The sequence below is a fragment of the Muntiacus reevesi genome, chromosome 19 (assembly GCF_963930625.1).
Source record: "Muntiacus reevesi chromosome 19, mMunRee1.1, whole genome shotgun sequence".
In the NCBI taxonomy this organism is placed as follows: Eukaryota; Metazoa; Chordata; class Mammalia; order Artiodactyla; family Cervidae; genus Muntiacus; species Muntiacus reevesi.
The window spans coordinates 57,007,227-57,022,990 of record NC_089267.1 but is presented as its reverse complement, the minus strand read 5'-3'; the positions used below and the strand labels follow the sequence as shown (position 1 = coordinate 57,022,990).

Sequence of the window (15,764 nt, the reverse complement as noted above, 5' to 3'; positions counted from 1 at the left end):
CCTTAGCCACCCCTTCTTACTCCTCGTGCCTTCACATTTGCTACTGTGGTCAGAAAAACGTGTTACCAGGACTGAAACCAGGTGGCTTGTAATTATAGTAGCACCCCTTTTCATTCTCAGAAGTGGCTAATTTGGGAGGGTAAATAATATGGTCGTCCTACCTAGCCCATGGCTGTCTCAAAGGCTGTGAGTTTCCCAAGGTCAGCAAATGCTTCTGGAATAGTGGCCATTCGTTCAAAATGTGATTCCTTAGCGCACAGCAAGCTCTGGGCTAGCCTGGGGATCTAAGGGGTGAGAGTGGGATCACATTCTTTGAAGCTTACAACTTGGTAGAGGCAGCAGAATCTAATTATCACACTAATAAAGATAAGCCTATGGTAGAGGTATGAAAACAGCTACATGCAGGACTTCCCTCGTGATCCAGTGGTTAAAAATCCATCTTGCAATGCAGGTGATACAGGTTCAATGCCTGGTGGGGGAACTAAGATACCACATGCCTTGGAGCAACTGAGTCTGAGGACCACAACCAGACAGGCCATGCACCACCACGAAAGACCCCACATGATGCAAGAAAGATCCTGTGGGCTGCAAGACCTGATGCTGTCAAATGAATAAATTTTTTTTTTCTTAAAAGTAGCTACATGCTGCTGGAAGGGTACCTTATGGGGGTTGGCAAGCAAGGCTAGAGGATCACTGACCTTTACCCTGAAGAGGCCTTACAGGAATATCTGAAGAATGAAGAGGAGCAATCCATGCACTGGAACAGCATGTGCAAAGGCTTTGAGGCAATACAGGGAAATGAAAGGCAGCAAACAGGAGCAGCAAGGTGAAGAAGAAGAAAATGAGGCTGGAGGGCAGGCTGAGTGTATGGTAGGAAAGTTTGATTTTCTCAGTTCAGTTCAGTTGCTCAGTTGTGTCCGACTCTTTGTGACTCATGGACTGCAGCACGCCAGACTTCCCTGTCCATCACCACTCCCGAAGGTTGCTCAAACGCATGTCCATCGAGTCGGTGATACTATCCAACCATCTCATCCTCTGTCGTCCCCTTCTCCTCCTGCCCTCAATCTTTCCCAGCATCAGGGTCTTTTCCAATGAGTGAGTTCTTCGCATCAGGTGGCCAAAGTATTGGAGTTTCAGCTTCAGCATCAGTCCTTCCAATGAATATTCAGGACGGATCTCCTTTAGGATGGACTGGTTGGATCTCCTTGCAGTCCAAGAGACTCCAGAGAGTCTTCTCCAACACCACAGTTCAAAAGCATGAATTCTTCGGCGCTCAGCTTTCTTTATAGTCCAACTCTCACATACATACATGACTATTGGAAAAACCATACCTTTGATTAGATGGATCTTTGTTGGCAAAGTAACGTCTCTGCTTTTTAATAGGCTGTCTATAACTTTTTTGAAACAAATTACCACAAATTCAGTGGTTTAAAAGAACAGAATTGTATTCTTTCACGGTTTAGGAGGCCAGAAATCTGAAATCAGTGCGGCAGGGCCGCACTCTCTCTTAAGGCACTAGAGGAGCATCCTTCCTTGCTTCTTCTGGTCCCTGGTGCCTCTAATCTCCGCTTCCATCTTCATACAGCTTTCTCCTCTTTGTTTTATGAGGACACTTGTCATTGGATTTAGGGCCCACCCAAGTAATCCAGGATGATCTCATCTCAACATCCTTAACTTAATTGCAAAGACTCTTTTTCCAAATAAGATTAGGACTTGGGCCTATCTTTTCTGGGGCCACCATTCAACCCACTACACTGACCTTGCCGAGGAAAGAGATTTGGTAGGAAGTGAGAATTATTAATAAACCTCTTCCCTTGGGCTTCCCAGATGGCGCTAGTGGTTAAAGAACCTGCCTGCCAAGGCAGGAGATGTAAGAGATGTGGGTTCGATCCCTGGGTCGGGAAGATCCCCTGAAGGAGGGCATGGCAGCCTACTCCAGTATTCTTGCCTGGAGAATCCCACAGACGGAGCCTGCTGGGCTACAGTCCATGGGGTCACAAAGAGCTGGGCACAACTGAAGTGACCTAGCACGCGTGCACGCACACTGACACGTTAGGTGGGGTAAACATTCACTGGGCTCTATGTAAACCATGAGCCTATTAGTTAAAGATACATGCATCGGTCTGCTCACTTATAAACAGGGCTGTTTCTAGGTGGAGGCGTTACACTCTGATTTTCACTTTCTTTTCCTTACAGTTGGTACTGTCGGGTTATTTTTAAAATGCTTTTTATAATTGGAAGAACTCTACGAATCTCTTTACAGTTTGAATAAAGCTTCTATTGGCATATCTGAAAAGACCTAATGGGTAGGTAGTAGGTTTTTTTCCTGTTCCTATTGATAGAAGCATTTGAGGAAAGGGACTTAAACTGTGGAAGTTCAGTTACAAACTTGAACTTTAAAGCTAGCTGGAATTGATTTAAAATAAGTTATGGAAATGGTAACCATGTCAGAGATGGATACGATAAGTAGCTTGACTATAGTAACCATGCGTGTCTATATATCCAATTATCACGTTGTATACTTTAAATGTGTACAGTTTTAATTTAAAATAATAAATAAGTTACGGAACCCTAACTGTTTATATGACATAAAATGTATGTTCCTCCTATTTCCAAATTCGATTCGAGGCAACGAAGTGTAGGGAAACTGCTGTCTAGTGGGAAGGCTGGAGGCGGGCTGTCGTCACGAAGGGACAACTGCAGAATGTTACCCAGAGGGTCCGGCTGCCCCAGCATCTGAGGCAGCCACTGTGCTTGACCCTGCCCTTGGCATTTGCTGGTACTCTTACTTAAAGTGAAAGTGAGAGTTACTCAGTCGTGTCCAACTCTTTTCGACCCCATGGACTATACAGACCAGGGAATTCTCCAGGCCAAACACTGGAGTGGGTAGCCTTTCCCTTCCCTGGGGGATCTTCCTAAACCAGGGACTGAGCCCAGGTCTCCCGCATTGCAGGCAGATTCTTTGCCAGCTGAGCCACAAGGGCAGATACTCTTACTTAAAGAAGCAAAGAAAAGGTGTTAGGTCAAGACTAAATATGCTGCCTGTGACCAGGTTCACGAACATATTCATATTTACCCTGAGACTAGACTTTAGTTAGATGCATTTAGTAAAAGTATCGCTTTAATGAATCATTGCCTTAAGGCATTAAATGGTACCCCCCAAGGCTTGGGAGAGTTAATGTTCTCTCTAAACTGCCAGAGAATTCCCAAGGGATATACCACTGGCAAAATCTGATGACGGTTTAATAACTATAGCCCCTGTTGTATAGCAGAGTTATACGTATCATTCTTTGCGGCAGTTACTATTTGCTTCCATTTAATACAGTTTTCATGGGAATTCCCCAGCTGTCCAGTAGATACGACTCTGCTTTCACTACCAAGGGTGCAGTTTCAGGGAACGAAAATCCTGCAAGCTGAGGAGCATGGCCAGTACATAATAATAATAATGCAGTTTCAAAATTACACTTTATATTCACCATAAAAAAAGAGGTAATAATTATGCGATGTGATAGAATGTTAATGTTAATCATGTTGCCATACATAAATCTATCAAACAAATGTTATACACCTTAAATGTAGGCAATGTTATGTCAGTTCTAGCTCCATAAAATAAATAAGTAATTAATAAATGCTACAATCTAATGCTTCTTGTTTTTCCCTATAAGAGAGACTTTGATTGGAAAATATTTTAGGAAAATTAGGTTATTTCTCATTTAAATAATATCATTACTTTACCTAGCTCACTTTTCAAAAGTAAATAGATTTTAAACTTCTTCACTGAAATCACAGTTCCATAGAGAACATAGCATGAAAAATTCAGAATCTTTTTTTAACTTGCTAAAACTGTCGTAGTGGACAAATCTTTAAAATCAGGCATCTGTAAGTTATGTTTAAAATAAAAGCACTTACGATTTTATTTCTAATGTTTGAAACTTGACTCCTAAGCCCTGTCTCTGGGAAAATTGCTGATAACTCACTTTTCATTTAGCATCTAAAGTGAAAGTGAAAGTTTGGCTGCCCTGTGACAGGTGAGATCTCAGTTCCCTGAAGAGGGATGGAACCCACATCCCCTGCATTGGAAGGTGGATTCTTAACCCCTGGACCACCAGGGAAGTCCCAAGGCTAGCCCTATTTCTAATTACCATGGATGAAGGCTGGTTTATAAAAGCAAACCATGTATTTTTGTTTTTCATTCTGAACAAACACACACACACACACACAATTGAAATAGAGCTGATGTACGCTAGTATATTAGTTTCAGGAGTACCACGTAGCAATTTCACATTTACATATATTATGAAATGATCACCACAGTAAGTCTAGTAATCATCCATCCTCATACAAAGCTATTACAGTATCATTAACCATATCTTTATGCTGTGTATTATATCCCCGTGGCTCACTTTATAACCAGAGGTTTATACCTCTTAACGTCCTCCACTTGTTTTGCCCACCTTTCTGCCACTTTCTCCTCTGGCAACCACCCACCCACTTGTTCTCTGTATCTATGAGGCTGTTTTGTGCAACATGTATTTGTTATTCTACGGCAAGCCTACAATGCCTGTGGCTGTATAATATCACTTTTTTTTTCCAGTTCTTAAATGGGTCAAAATAGTCTCATTATCAAATCTGTAACTAAAGAGTCAAATCATAAAAAACTAGTATATTTTAATCAGATTAATTAACTAGTTTTGTTTTTGACTATCATAGTGGAGAACTAGACGTAATTGAAAATTAAATTGTACTTGGATATGCATGAGTGTGTTGAAATTTGGATGATGAAAAGTACTTTGGATAAGTAAATTCCACAGTAATGAAGTCAGTTGGTATTATCTTATGCTGTGAACTAATTCTCCAACAGATGGTGCTAGCTTGCCTCTAGTGACAGCTATTCTGGTCTATCCTCCCTTAAAATGTACCGTGACCTTGATGGTGTTGATGATGGAAAGCGATGTGGTGATTCGAATAGAATGTCTTGTAAACATTCTTCTATTGCCCCTGAACTTTGACTAATAAGACATCATTTCACACAATCCAATTGGAGAGTATATCCTCTTATGAGGATTATGAACATTTCTTCCATGATAGTTCAGCTGGTAAAGAATCAGCCTGCAATGCAGGAGACCCTGGTTTGATTCCTGGGTTGGGAAGATCGCCTGGAGAAGGGATAGGCTACCCACTCCAGTATTTTTGGGCTTCCCTGGTGGCTCAGATGGTAAAAAATCCGCCTGCAGTGCAGGAGACCTGGATTCGATCCCTGGGCTGGGAAGATCCCCTGGAGAAGGGCATGGCAACCCACTCCAGTATTCTTCCCTGGAGAAACTCCATGGACAGAGGAGCCTGGCGGGCTACAGTCCATGGGGTCGCAAAGAGTCGGACACGACTGAGTGACTCAGCACAGCATAGCTATGGGAAACCATTTTAAAGGTAATTTATATGATAACAATGAGTATTATTTAACTTTTTCAGAAAAGTCAGATTAGAGAAGGCTTGTCTCTTTAACTATATATCCCCCCAAATTACACCAAATCTCAAAAATGTTGGAGGTGGATGTTTCTTCCTAACTTAATTTGACAAAATTTAGTGATCTACTAAACATAGTACTAGGATGAAAATAGATGTTTCCTAATTCTGAAGGACTTAGCCCAATTTCCCAGCATTAAGTCATTTTCACATATCCTGTAAGAGTTTTACCATGATGATTCACTTTGTTACCATTATAAACTCACTATCTTTCTTTAAATTATCTTTTATTTTAGAAGAAAAATCTATTATTGATATTAATTATTAAAATTTCACAGGCAAAAAGCAATCATCAGAAGATATCATGAAGTGGGATTTCCCTAGTGGTCCAGTGGTTAAGCCTCTGTGCTTCCAAGGTGGGGGCATGGGTTCAATCCCTGGACGAGGAACAGAGCCCACATGCTGTGAGGTGAGGTCAGAAAATAAAAAAAAGAAAGGAAAGAAAATATTTTGAAGAAATATATAAACTTCAGCCAATTTATGTAGGTATCTACATAGTTTCAAGCCTGACACCTGCTCTCTCTTTAAAAAGGGAAATTAATCAGACAATAATAGAGAGATGTTAAAGCCGTGCATGTGCGTATGCCTGCTTAGTCACTCAGTCGTGTCCGACCCTTTGCGACCCCATGGACTGTAGCCCTCCAGGCTGTCCATGGGATTCTCCCGACAAGAATGTTGGAGTGGGTCGCCATTCCCTTCTCTAGAGGATCTTCCCGACCCCGGGATCAAACCCAGGTCTCCTGCACTGCAGGCGGATTCTTTACCATCTGAGCCACAGGGAAGCTATTAACTAGCACAAAACTAAAGCTTTCTCCCTAAAGTATTAAGAGGGGAATAACTCTCACACTGTGCAATTCAATATTTAATGTCGTATCAGTGGGACACATAAAACCATTTACAGTACCACCAGTGGTTGAGTGTTTTACCTTTGGGGGAACATTCTAGCTAGAGAAAGAGAGAGAGAGTGATGCATGTGAACAAATCATTATTATACAATTTCATTAGCACCACATACAGATATTTCAAAGTACTATGGAGGACATGATAGAAAGAGGTTAGTTCTCTACGGGGACATGAAACCACAATTTATTTTAGATAAAACTGATATTTGAGCTATTTATTGAAGGATAAACACAACTTTACTGAGGAATAGAGAAATCAGGGCATTTCAGGGAGATGAGCAAAGGGACAGTGTGGTGGGAACGGTATGGTGTACTGAACTCCGGGGGAGGAAAGAATGAACGGTAAAGAGGTTGGAATTGAGATCAGGAGCCAGATTTTGAGAGGATCTGCATGTATACCATGCCAAGGAGCTTTGGCTTAATCCTTTGGGCAATGGAACTCCAGCACAAGTTTTTAAGCAGGGGATTAAGAAGATCAGATCTGTGTTTTACAAGGATGATTCTGACAGAAATGCGGAGGATGAATTGGAAGGAATAGTGAAGTAGAAACTGGCACAAACAGATCAGTTAAAAGGCTCTTGCATGTGGTATGTTTTCTCTTTAAAAAAATATTTCTTAAGTCAGACAGAGAAAGACAAATACTACACGCTCTCACTTACCAATGAAATCTAAAATAATGGAGCTCGTAGCTACAGAGAACAGACTGATGGCTGCCAAAGCCGGGGGGCAGGGGCTGAAGGAAATGAATGAAAGTGATCAAAAGCGAGAAAATAAGTCCTGGGGGTAAAACGTGCAGCGCGATGACTAGAGTTCACAATACTGTATTATACGTTTGAAAGTTGCTGAGAGTGAATTTTAAAAGTTCTCATCACAAGGAAACAAACATTTTTATCTGTGTGTGGTAATGCATGTTGACGACACTTTTTGCGGCAATCAATTCACAATATATACATACATCAAATCATTATATCGTACACCTAAAACTAATACAATGTTACAAGTCAACTACGCGCACATATGCCAAGTGGCTTCAGCCATGTCTGACTCTTTGTGACCCCATGGACTGTGACCCGCCAGGTTCCTCTCCAGGAAAGAATTCTGGAGTGGGTTGCCATTTCCTTCCCCAATGTCAATTATACCTCAATTTAAATACTATTTCTCAGCTTTGCCCACTGAAAAGGCTTAGAAACAATGACCGGTAGTACTTAGCACCCTGAAAGTATGGATTATAGTCTTTAAATATAATTTTTTTCTCAAAGGAACCATGACTGTGAAACGGTGGCTAATGTCAGGTCTGGGGAGAGAAATGTAGAAAATAAATCTAGAGTATTTTGTCAAATCAGAAGTAGAGAAGCTATTAAAGTCCTCTGGAGTCCTATCAAAAGGATTCAAAAGGCAGTAATAGCTAAAGAGGGGACAATTTGAGTATCAATAAGTGCAATGCTGTCTATAATAGCCAGGACATGGAAGCAACCTAGATGCCCATCAGCAGACGAATGGATAAGAAAGCTATGGTACATATACACAATGGAATATTACTCAGCCATTAAAAAGAATTCATTTGATTCAGTTCTAATGAGGTGAATGAAACTGAAGCCCATTATACAGAGTGAAGTAAGCCAGAAAGAAAAACACCAATACAGTATACTAACACATATATATGGAATTTAGAAAGATGGTAACGATAACCCTATATGTAAAGCAGAAAAAGAGACACAGATGTATAGAACAGAGTTTTGGACTCTGTGGGAGAAGGTGAGGGTGGGATGATCTGAGAGAATAGCATTGAAGCAAGTATACTATCAAGGGTGAAACAGATCACCAGCCCAGGCTGGATGCATGAGACAAGTGCTCGGGCCTGGTGCACTGGGAAGACCCAGAGGGATCGGGTGGAGAGGGAAGTGGGAGGGGGGATCGGGATGGGGAATACATGTAAATCCATGGCTGATTCATGTCAATGTATGGCAAAAACCACTACAATACTTTAAAGTAATTAGCCTCCAACTAATAAAAATAATTGGGAAAAAATATAAATAAAGGTTAAAAATTTTAAGAACAACAACAAAAAGAATAAGTGTGAAGCATCATTTATTTGTAAGTGTGCAAGGTCCCACTCATACTAAAAAATAAGTCTGATTGATCACCTTTTGAACCTAACTTCTCTGTATAAACTTATACCTCAAGGAAACCCAAATGGTTGATGAGAGAAGTTTTCTTTCTAAAAGTATTTCAGTCAGTAAAATAAAGAAGGAACGATAGAATTAAAGAAGGAACAATAGAATTAAAGAGAAAGTGCTCAGTGTCCGACTCTTTGTGACCACGGACACAAAGCCCATGGAGTCCACCAGGCTCCTGCATCCATGGGATTTCCCAGGCAAGAATACTGGAATGGGTTGCCATTTCCTTCTCCAGGGACAGAATTAAAATATCACAGTTTTGAACTTCTAGAGAAATAATGGATCTAGGCAATGACCATGAATGGCTGTTCAATTAACACAAAGAAACAACCAGTTATATGCCCTCTTGAAGGAAGTTCATATCGGTATACTCTTGCAAAAACCTTGAGTGATCCAGCCTATAGAACTTTCTTTGCTATTGGAAGTATTCTGTATCTGTACTGTCCCAATACCAGAGGAAAGCAGTTAACAAGTTTCACTATGTGGCAATCTAGAGGAGTAACTACCCGGTTTCTTTAACAAATAAATTGCAAACATTTTCTAAAAGGAGGGAAGCTAATGTGAACCAGAGGAGGTGGTGGCCTCCGATTTTGTGGTTGGGGACGCTGACACTGAACGAGGGGTTCCTGCTGCCGAGCTAGGGGGCTGCCTTGTTGAAGTGAGGTCAGAGACGGCGGAGTGAATGGGGAGCAAGAGGGGTGGGCTGATGATTTCAACCCTGTGTATCTGTACAACGGCATTCAGCTCAGAATGAAAGACATGGGCCAACATGGGTGAACCCCAAACACATGATGCTGAACAAAAGAAGTCAGATACAAAAGATCATGATGCCATTTGTGCCAAGAGTTCAAATTAATATATGTTGATAAAAATCAGAGACGACTGCCTTCAGGAAGTAGGGATTCCTGGAAGGGGGAATGAGGGAACTTTCTGAAGGTGATGAAACTGTCCTACATCCAGACTGGCACGCTGGTTATACAGGTGTATATTTGTCAAAAGTCATCAAATTATATACATTTAAGATATGTATTCACAGAACATATATATTACCTTAATAAAAAAAAATGTTTCAGGACTTTCCTTGCTGGGGGCACAGTCTCAATCCCTAGTAGGGGAACTAAGATCCCACATGCCACAAAGCATGTCTTGAAAAAATAAAGGTACTTTCTTTTTTCTTTAAAAAAAAAAAAAGGTTCTTTTTTTAATTAAGAAGAGAGGAGGGGGTCAGTGGACAGTAACTGTAAGAAACTAAAAACTTGATCTATCCATTCTTTGGGGCTTCCTTGGTGACTCGGTGGTAAAGAATCTGCCTGCAATGCAGGAGACACAGGAGATGTAGGTTTGATCCCTGGGTCAAGAAGATCCCCTGGAGATGGAAATGGCAACCCACTCCAGTATTCTTGCCTGGAGATTCCCATGGACAGCAAGCGAGGCTGGCTTCAGTCCACAGGGCTGCAAAGACTCATGTAAGACTGAAGTGACTTAGCACGCATCCGTTCTCTGAACCAGCGCCACTGGTGGCTTGCTTCGGTTGCTAGTGTGGGATGTTGCCAGCGTAACTAAGGGGATCTCAGAAGTTTTCGTGAGCTGGGTAGGGGCATGGTTACTCCACAGGGCTCTGTGGTGGGCTTCAGTGTCATGGGAGGGATTTAATTCACTCTAGAGTTTGGCTTCAGGCATCCTTGGGAAGCCACAAGCAGTGGTGGTGGAGCCCTGGCTGGGTGAGGGGTACCCAGGCCCTGCCCTCTGCAGCCTCCAGCTAGAATCTAAGATGTGTGCACCAGTCATCAGCCTTTTGGTGGGTCTCATATGTGGTGCTAGTGGTAAAGAGCCTGACTGTCAATGCAGGAGACCTAAGAGATGCTGGCTCAGTCTGTGGGTTGGGAAGATCCCCTAGAGGAGGAAATGACAACCCACTTCAGTAGGCTTGCCTGGAAAATCCCATGGACAGAGGAGCCTGGCAGGCTCTAGTTGCAAAGAGTTGGACACGACTGAAGCAACCTAGAATATTTGTTCAGACTTATTGTCTAAAAGCTGACTTTATGTGAAACAGGGAATGCTGCTTTTACAAATGCTGGCTGAAAAATCACAAACATTGGTGGCACTAATTTAAGAGAAGTGTAAACTCGTTGGCAAGGATGGCACTGTGCAAAGTGGGGATGCAGCGACTGAGTCATCTCTGCAGAATACAAGCCTAGAGAGAGTTATCAAAGATTCAGAGCCTAGCAGAAGCATAGGGAGTACAGACGAATACCAACTGTATCCTGAAGGAGGAAACAATAAAATAATACTTCCCTAGTAAAAGAGAGAGATGAAGAGAGAGCCAGATACTCAGGAAAAAAGGAGATGATGACTGAAGTTACAAGACTGATCTGGTCACTGACATAGGAGTGACCGCATCTCAATAAACTTCTCCAAACAACAGCTTCAGGCTGACTTTCCCTTGCCTTCTCCTACCAGGGTTGTGGACGCTGCCATCAATAAACGAAGCTGAGTCACATCCTTCTGAACTTCAGTCTCCACTGTCAGAGAGACAGCATGTAATGGGGACAATGTCATCACCAGGCAGTGGATGCCTCTGCTCTGTGAATTCTCTAGACGCCTTCCATCCTGCCCCTTTTCGAATATTCCTGAATGTATCAGTCACATGAAGGCAATGAGATTGATGTAACTGCTCCCTCCTTATCCCATTGCTTCTCTGACGCCAGCCAGGAAATTACGGGAACCTTTGGTCTTGAATGTCCATCAATCGTGCTGTCGTGTCCACGGGTTGCCGGGCAGCGGTCTAGGAATTCGTTTTCAGCAGAGAAGTCTCGAGCAGCTATGTCGGGTAATTTTAGGAGCTGAGAGCCTGGAGTTCTGCACTGAAGCCAGTCCTGATCTGTGTCAGAGGCCACCTCCTTAGACCTGGGAGCCCCCTCTCAATCTTGTTGTGCACAACAAAGAAGACAGCATGCTGTAGCCTAGAACACCGGACATGGACAGTCTTCTTTATTTTTAATCACCTGCAGTCTTTCAGGCTAACATACGCTTCCTTGAACTGAGAGCTTCAGAAATAGCATAAATGTCAGTTGCAGGCATCTCTGGGATTTACAGGAGAAGGAAATGGCAACCCTCTCCAGTGTTCTTGCCTGGAGAACTCCACGGGCAGAGGAGCCTGGTGGGCTACAGTCTGTGGGGTCGCAAAGAGCAAAGAGTTGGACACGGCTGAGCAGCTAACACACACTGGGATTTGTGATCCCAGGCCTTTAGAGCGCCAATAAGGTGATCTTGCCGAGACACCCTTAAACATCTAGTGACTTCTTTGTTCTCTGTTCTTATTTAAGAAACGTCAGAATGCCTTAAAAGCTTGGCTAGGGGCTGCTAACTGATGGCGTCACTGTGCAGTTTCCTGTAGACCTATACTCAGGCCTTACTTTGTAGATGTGCAAATATTAGCATCTGAACGGTTTTTTCCTCTTGGGTTTTCTTTGTTCGTTTGTATTGTTATTGTTGTATGTTTCAGAAGAGGGTGTAAACATGGCTGCTATTATTCTAGGAGTCGAGTAAGGGCAAGGGAATTAAGTTCTCACAATGCTGGATATAAAATTTAACTTTACCTCTTTGTTTTACTTTTTTGTCTTACTTTCCTAAAATATTCCTGAGGCGAGAGTTCTGGTTCAACTTTTCCAGTGAGAATGCCTGTCTTCTGTTGGGGTGGGAAAGTTTTAGGTGCCTAGCTGTGCAATGTTAGGGCTGGCATCTAGAGATCGAATTGCTTTTTATACAGACTTTCAACTGATCTTGTTTTTATTCCACGCCCCATTCGAAGTGACAGATAGCTCCAATTCTGCAGCCGTTTTTGTCTTGCTTTTTGGCTTTTCTGATGCAGATGCCTTTTGGCGCTGTTGTTGCAGCACGTGGGGAATGGAACCGGGCCCCCTGCATCGGCAGCATGGAGTCTTAACCACTGGGCCACCAGGGGAGTCCCCGACTGCAGATGCTTAAACGTCAGCTTTCTCTGCTTTGTTGAGTCTCCATTTGTCCACCTGTTTGCCATTTTCCAAGTAGTAGTCTAGCAGCAAATCACCCATCTGAAAAGACTACACATCTCAGCCTCCTTTGTATAGTTACGGTCACATTACTAAATTCTGGCCAAAGGGGAAATGCTATGAAAAATATCTGGAATAGCCCCTTAACAGGACTTGATTTGGCTGTAGGGCACATCCTTTTATCCTTCTCTTCTTCCTGAAAGGTAAACATGATAGCTGAAACACCAGTAATTATTCTGAATTCCTGAGAGAATCTTCAGCAAGGAAGCCACATACTGAGGATGACAAAGCAGAAACATAGGAGCCTTGGTCCCTGGTGGCTGTAGAGTTACCCAAGACTAAAACCAGACTTCTTTTATGCTGACAGTAATCCTGATAAATTCTGTCAGGTACCACTTTCCTTCAGAGGGGGAAAGACTATGACACAGTGATAACTGTGTACACGGCATCACTGAGCATGCTGCGGACAGGACAGAACGTGCTTTTTGACTAGGAGGATTAAAAATAGACTTCTCTCTCCTTAACAATTTCCCTATCTAGTGACTGGAAGAATTTCCAACAGACTGACTTTTACCTCCTCTCCTTTGAGTCTTTGTTTCTGCTCCACTAACTCACATATTAATACTTACAGGGTCATCCATTGTAGGAAAAGTCACATTGCAATGCATCTTCTGGTTCTGCAATTTTACAAGAGGGGATCCCAGGTGAGCTGGCGCAGAGGGCAGTAGGAATATTCCTGAAAGTCATTTCTATACCTGGAAGGCTAGTAATACTTACCTCTACACAAAAGTACTGCATCACACATGATCACACTCCATGAAACTCAGACCAATGTGTGTGCAGTTCAGCTTCCCATTAACTGGATCCCAAAATGCTTATGGCCTTTCCAACGAGACATAACTAAGGGGAAGTCACCTTAGTTATGTCAGAGGGAACGTCAGAATGGAAAGAAATAGTGGTCCTAGCTGACTGTGATTGAAATATCTTTGGCAAATTCTACTCAAATATATGACCACGTGAGATCACTTCTAGACACTTCATGGGCTTGGAAGCAGCCTGTGTGAGTGAGGGACCCTGAAGCTTAAGCTCCATTAGCTTCATGGTATACATGCGTCCCGATTGGACAGGTGGAATAATATTTATCAAACAGGACACTTAGTTTACTTATGTTGTTGCAGTCACAGTACCAGGAGAAACAACAGTCACTATGCCCAAAATGTTCAGTTGAATGAGACGCAAGAACATCCTTTTATTCACAATCCAAGCACTTCTCTGTGATCTTAAACACTGCCTTCTGCATAAATTCCTCCCAAACTTCACTTCTGTTCCCGCCCCCCCTTTTTTTTGTTTCTCCCTCTTTTTGTGGTGCAGGAATTTCACACTGTCTCATCCTCTTTGTTGGATCTGTTTCCAAATATCTTGCTGACCGAGACCCATTCTTAGCAAATGAGTCATGTTCACCTAAATCTGCTAATTCAGTACAATTTACTTCTAACTTATTAGTACACAAGTAGTTTTCAAACACATATATCCACGTGAGACTTTAATCCTTCATATAATCCTAACCAGATATATCATGCATACTGTTATACTGTACTCAGAAAAGTTTCATGTTTTGTACACATTAATTTTGTACATTTCCTCAGAATATATTTTTCTTTTGAGCAAGACTACACTTCGTGATGGGGGCTTCCCAGGTGACGCTAGCAGTAAAGAACCGCCTGGCAATGCAGGAGACCAAAAGACGTGGGTTCGATCTTTGGGTCGGGAAGATCCCCGGAGAAAGGCATGGCAGCCCACCCCAGCATTCTTGCCTGGAGAACCCCATGGACAGAGGAGCCTGGCGGGCTAGGGTCCATGGGGTCACAGAGTCAGACACAGCTTGGCGACTGCAGAACACCACTTCATTGTAAGTGAAAGAAAATGGCAGCGTAGCAACGGGGTGGACGGTTTCTCTGGTATGAGCAGCAGAGGCTAAAAGCAGAATCCATTGCTACAGAACTTTTACCGTGATAGTTTTCATAAGATGTGTCCCGGGATTGTTCTGCCAGCTTTTAAGGCTTTTTTGCTTCCACAGGCTTGCTGTCTTATCAGAGCCATAGGCTGCTTAAGCGGATACTCTGGAGAGCAGTGTAATTTCCTTGCACACATGGGTTTAAATTCTACCGAAACTTTACTAATAACTGCTGTTTCAGATACCACATCAATCAAAGTTAACTAACAAACAGTTGCTGAGATTCTATATCGATGTAAAAATATACAATAATGGAATGGAAAAATAATACAATAATGGAAATATAGGCACTCCGATGTCAGAAAGGGACGTAAGAGGCACTTTTCAGAAAGAATTTGGGAATTTGAAACCAGATTGTTGGTTACGATTTGCGGAGTTTATTTCACAGCATTAGTATCTGAAGATCAAATTATCTTGGATTAGCAGCTATGGTGGATCATCCTATTGTGCAACGCAGAAACTTGGGTAGAATTTGATCTTGCGTAAAATTCATGTATCCATCAGCTGAGAGAGGACAAATAGGCTGGTCATGGACTGGCAATTTTGGCCTTTTTACTCCTTTAATTTAGCCTTTTTTTCTTCATCTTCACCTTCATTGTGGATTCCCCGGGCTAAAAATGGCATATTTATGTGTGCTTAACTGTATATATTGCAGACTTAATTTTTAAAATAAAATTATTTAGATGAGACAGGAGCAGTGTAAACATTTCAAAGCTGCAAAATGTTTCCTTGCTACCCCTCTTTTTGTCACTCTCTCCTTCATATACATGCATTTTCAATTTCTTTTAATAGTTTCTCTAGTATTCTCAAATTATATGGTATAGAGTCTGTTAATGATAAGTATAAACCTTGAACATTTCTGTGTAATAACTTTGACTTTAGACCTTTTATTCCCATTTCAAATATTAATTTTGGCTCACTTCTATTCAGGAGTATTCACTGTTCTACAATTAACCTTGCTCTGTGTTGAACTCTGGTATTGAGTGTTATGGTCAAATCTGGGTTTTGAAGCTTTCAAAGCCACGTGATAGATAAATTATTACCTGTCCTCATGATTGCAGATCACTGCATAGGCAAGTGCTCCTGGAGAAAGAGAGTGAACTCTTGGCAACAACAA

At 42.1% G+C, this 15,764-nt stretch overlaps 1 long non-coding RNA gene across 1 annotated transcript in view; it reads left to right on the top strand.

The window, feature by feature from the left end:
* LOC136150771 (uncharacterized) overlaps positions 1–15,764 on the top strand; it is a 31,612-nt gene that overhangs the window by 14,259 nt on the left and 1,589 nt on the right. The window lies entirely within an intron of this gene.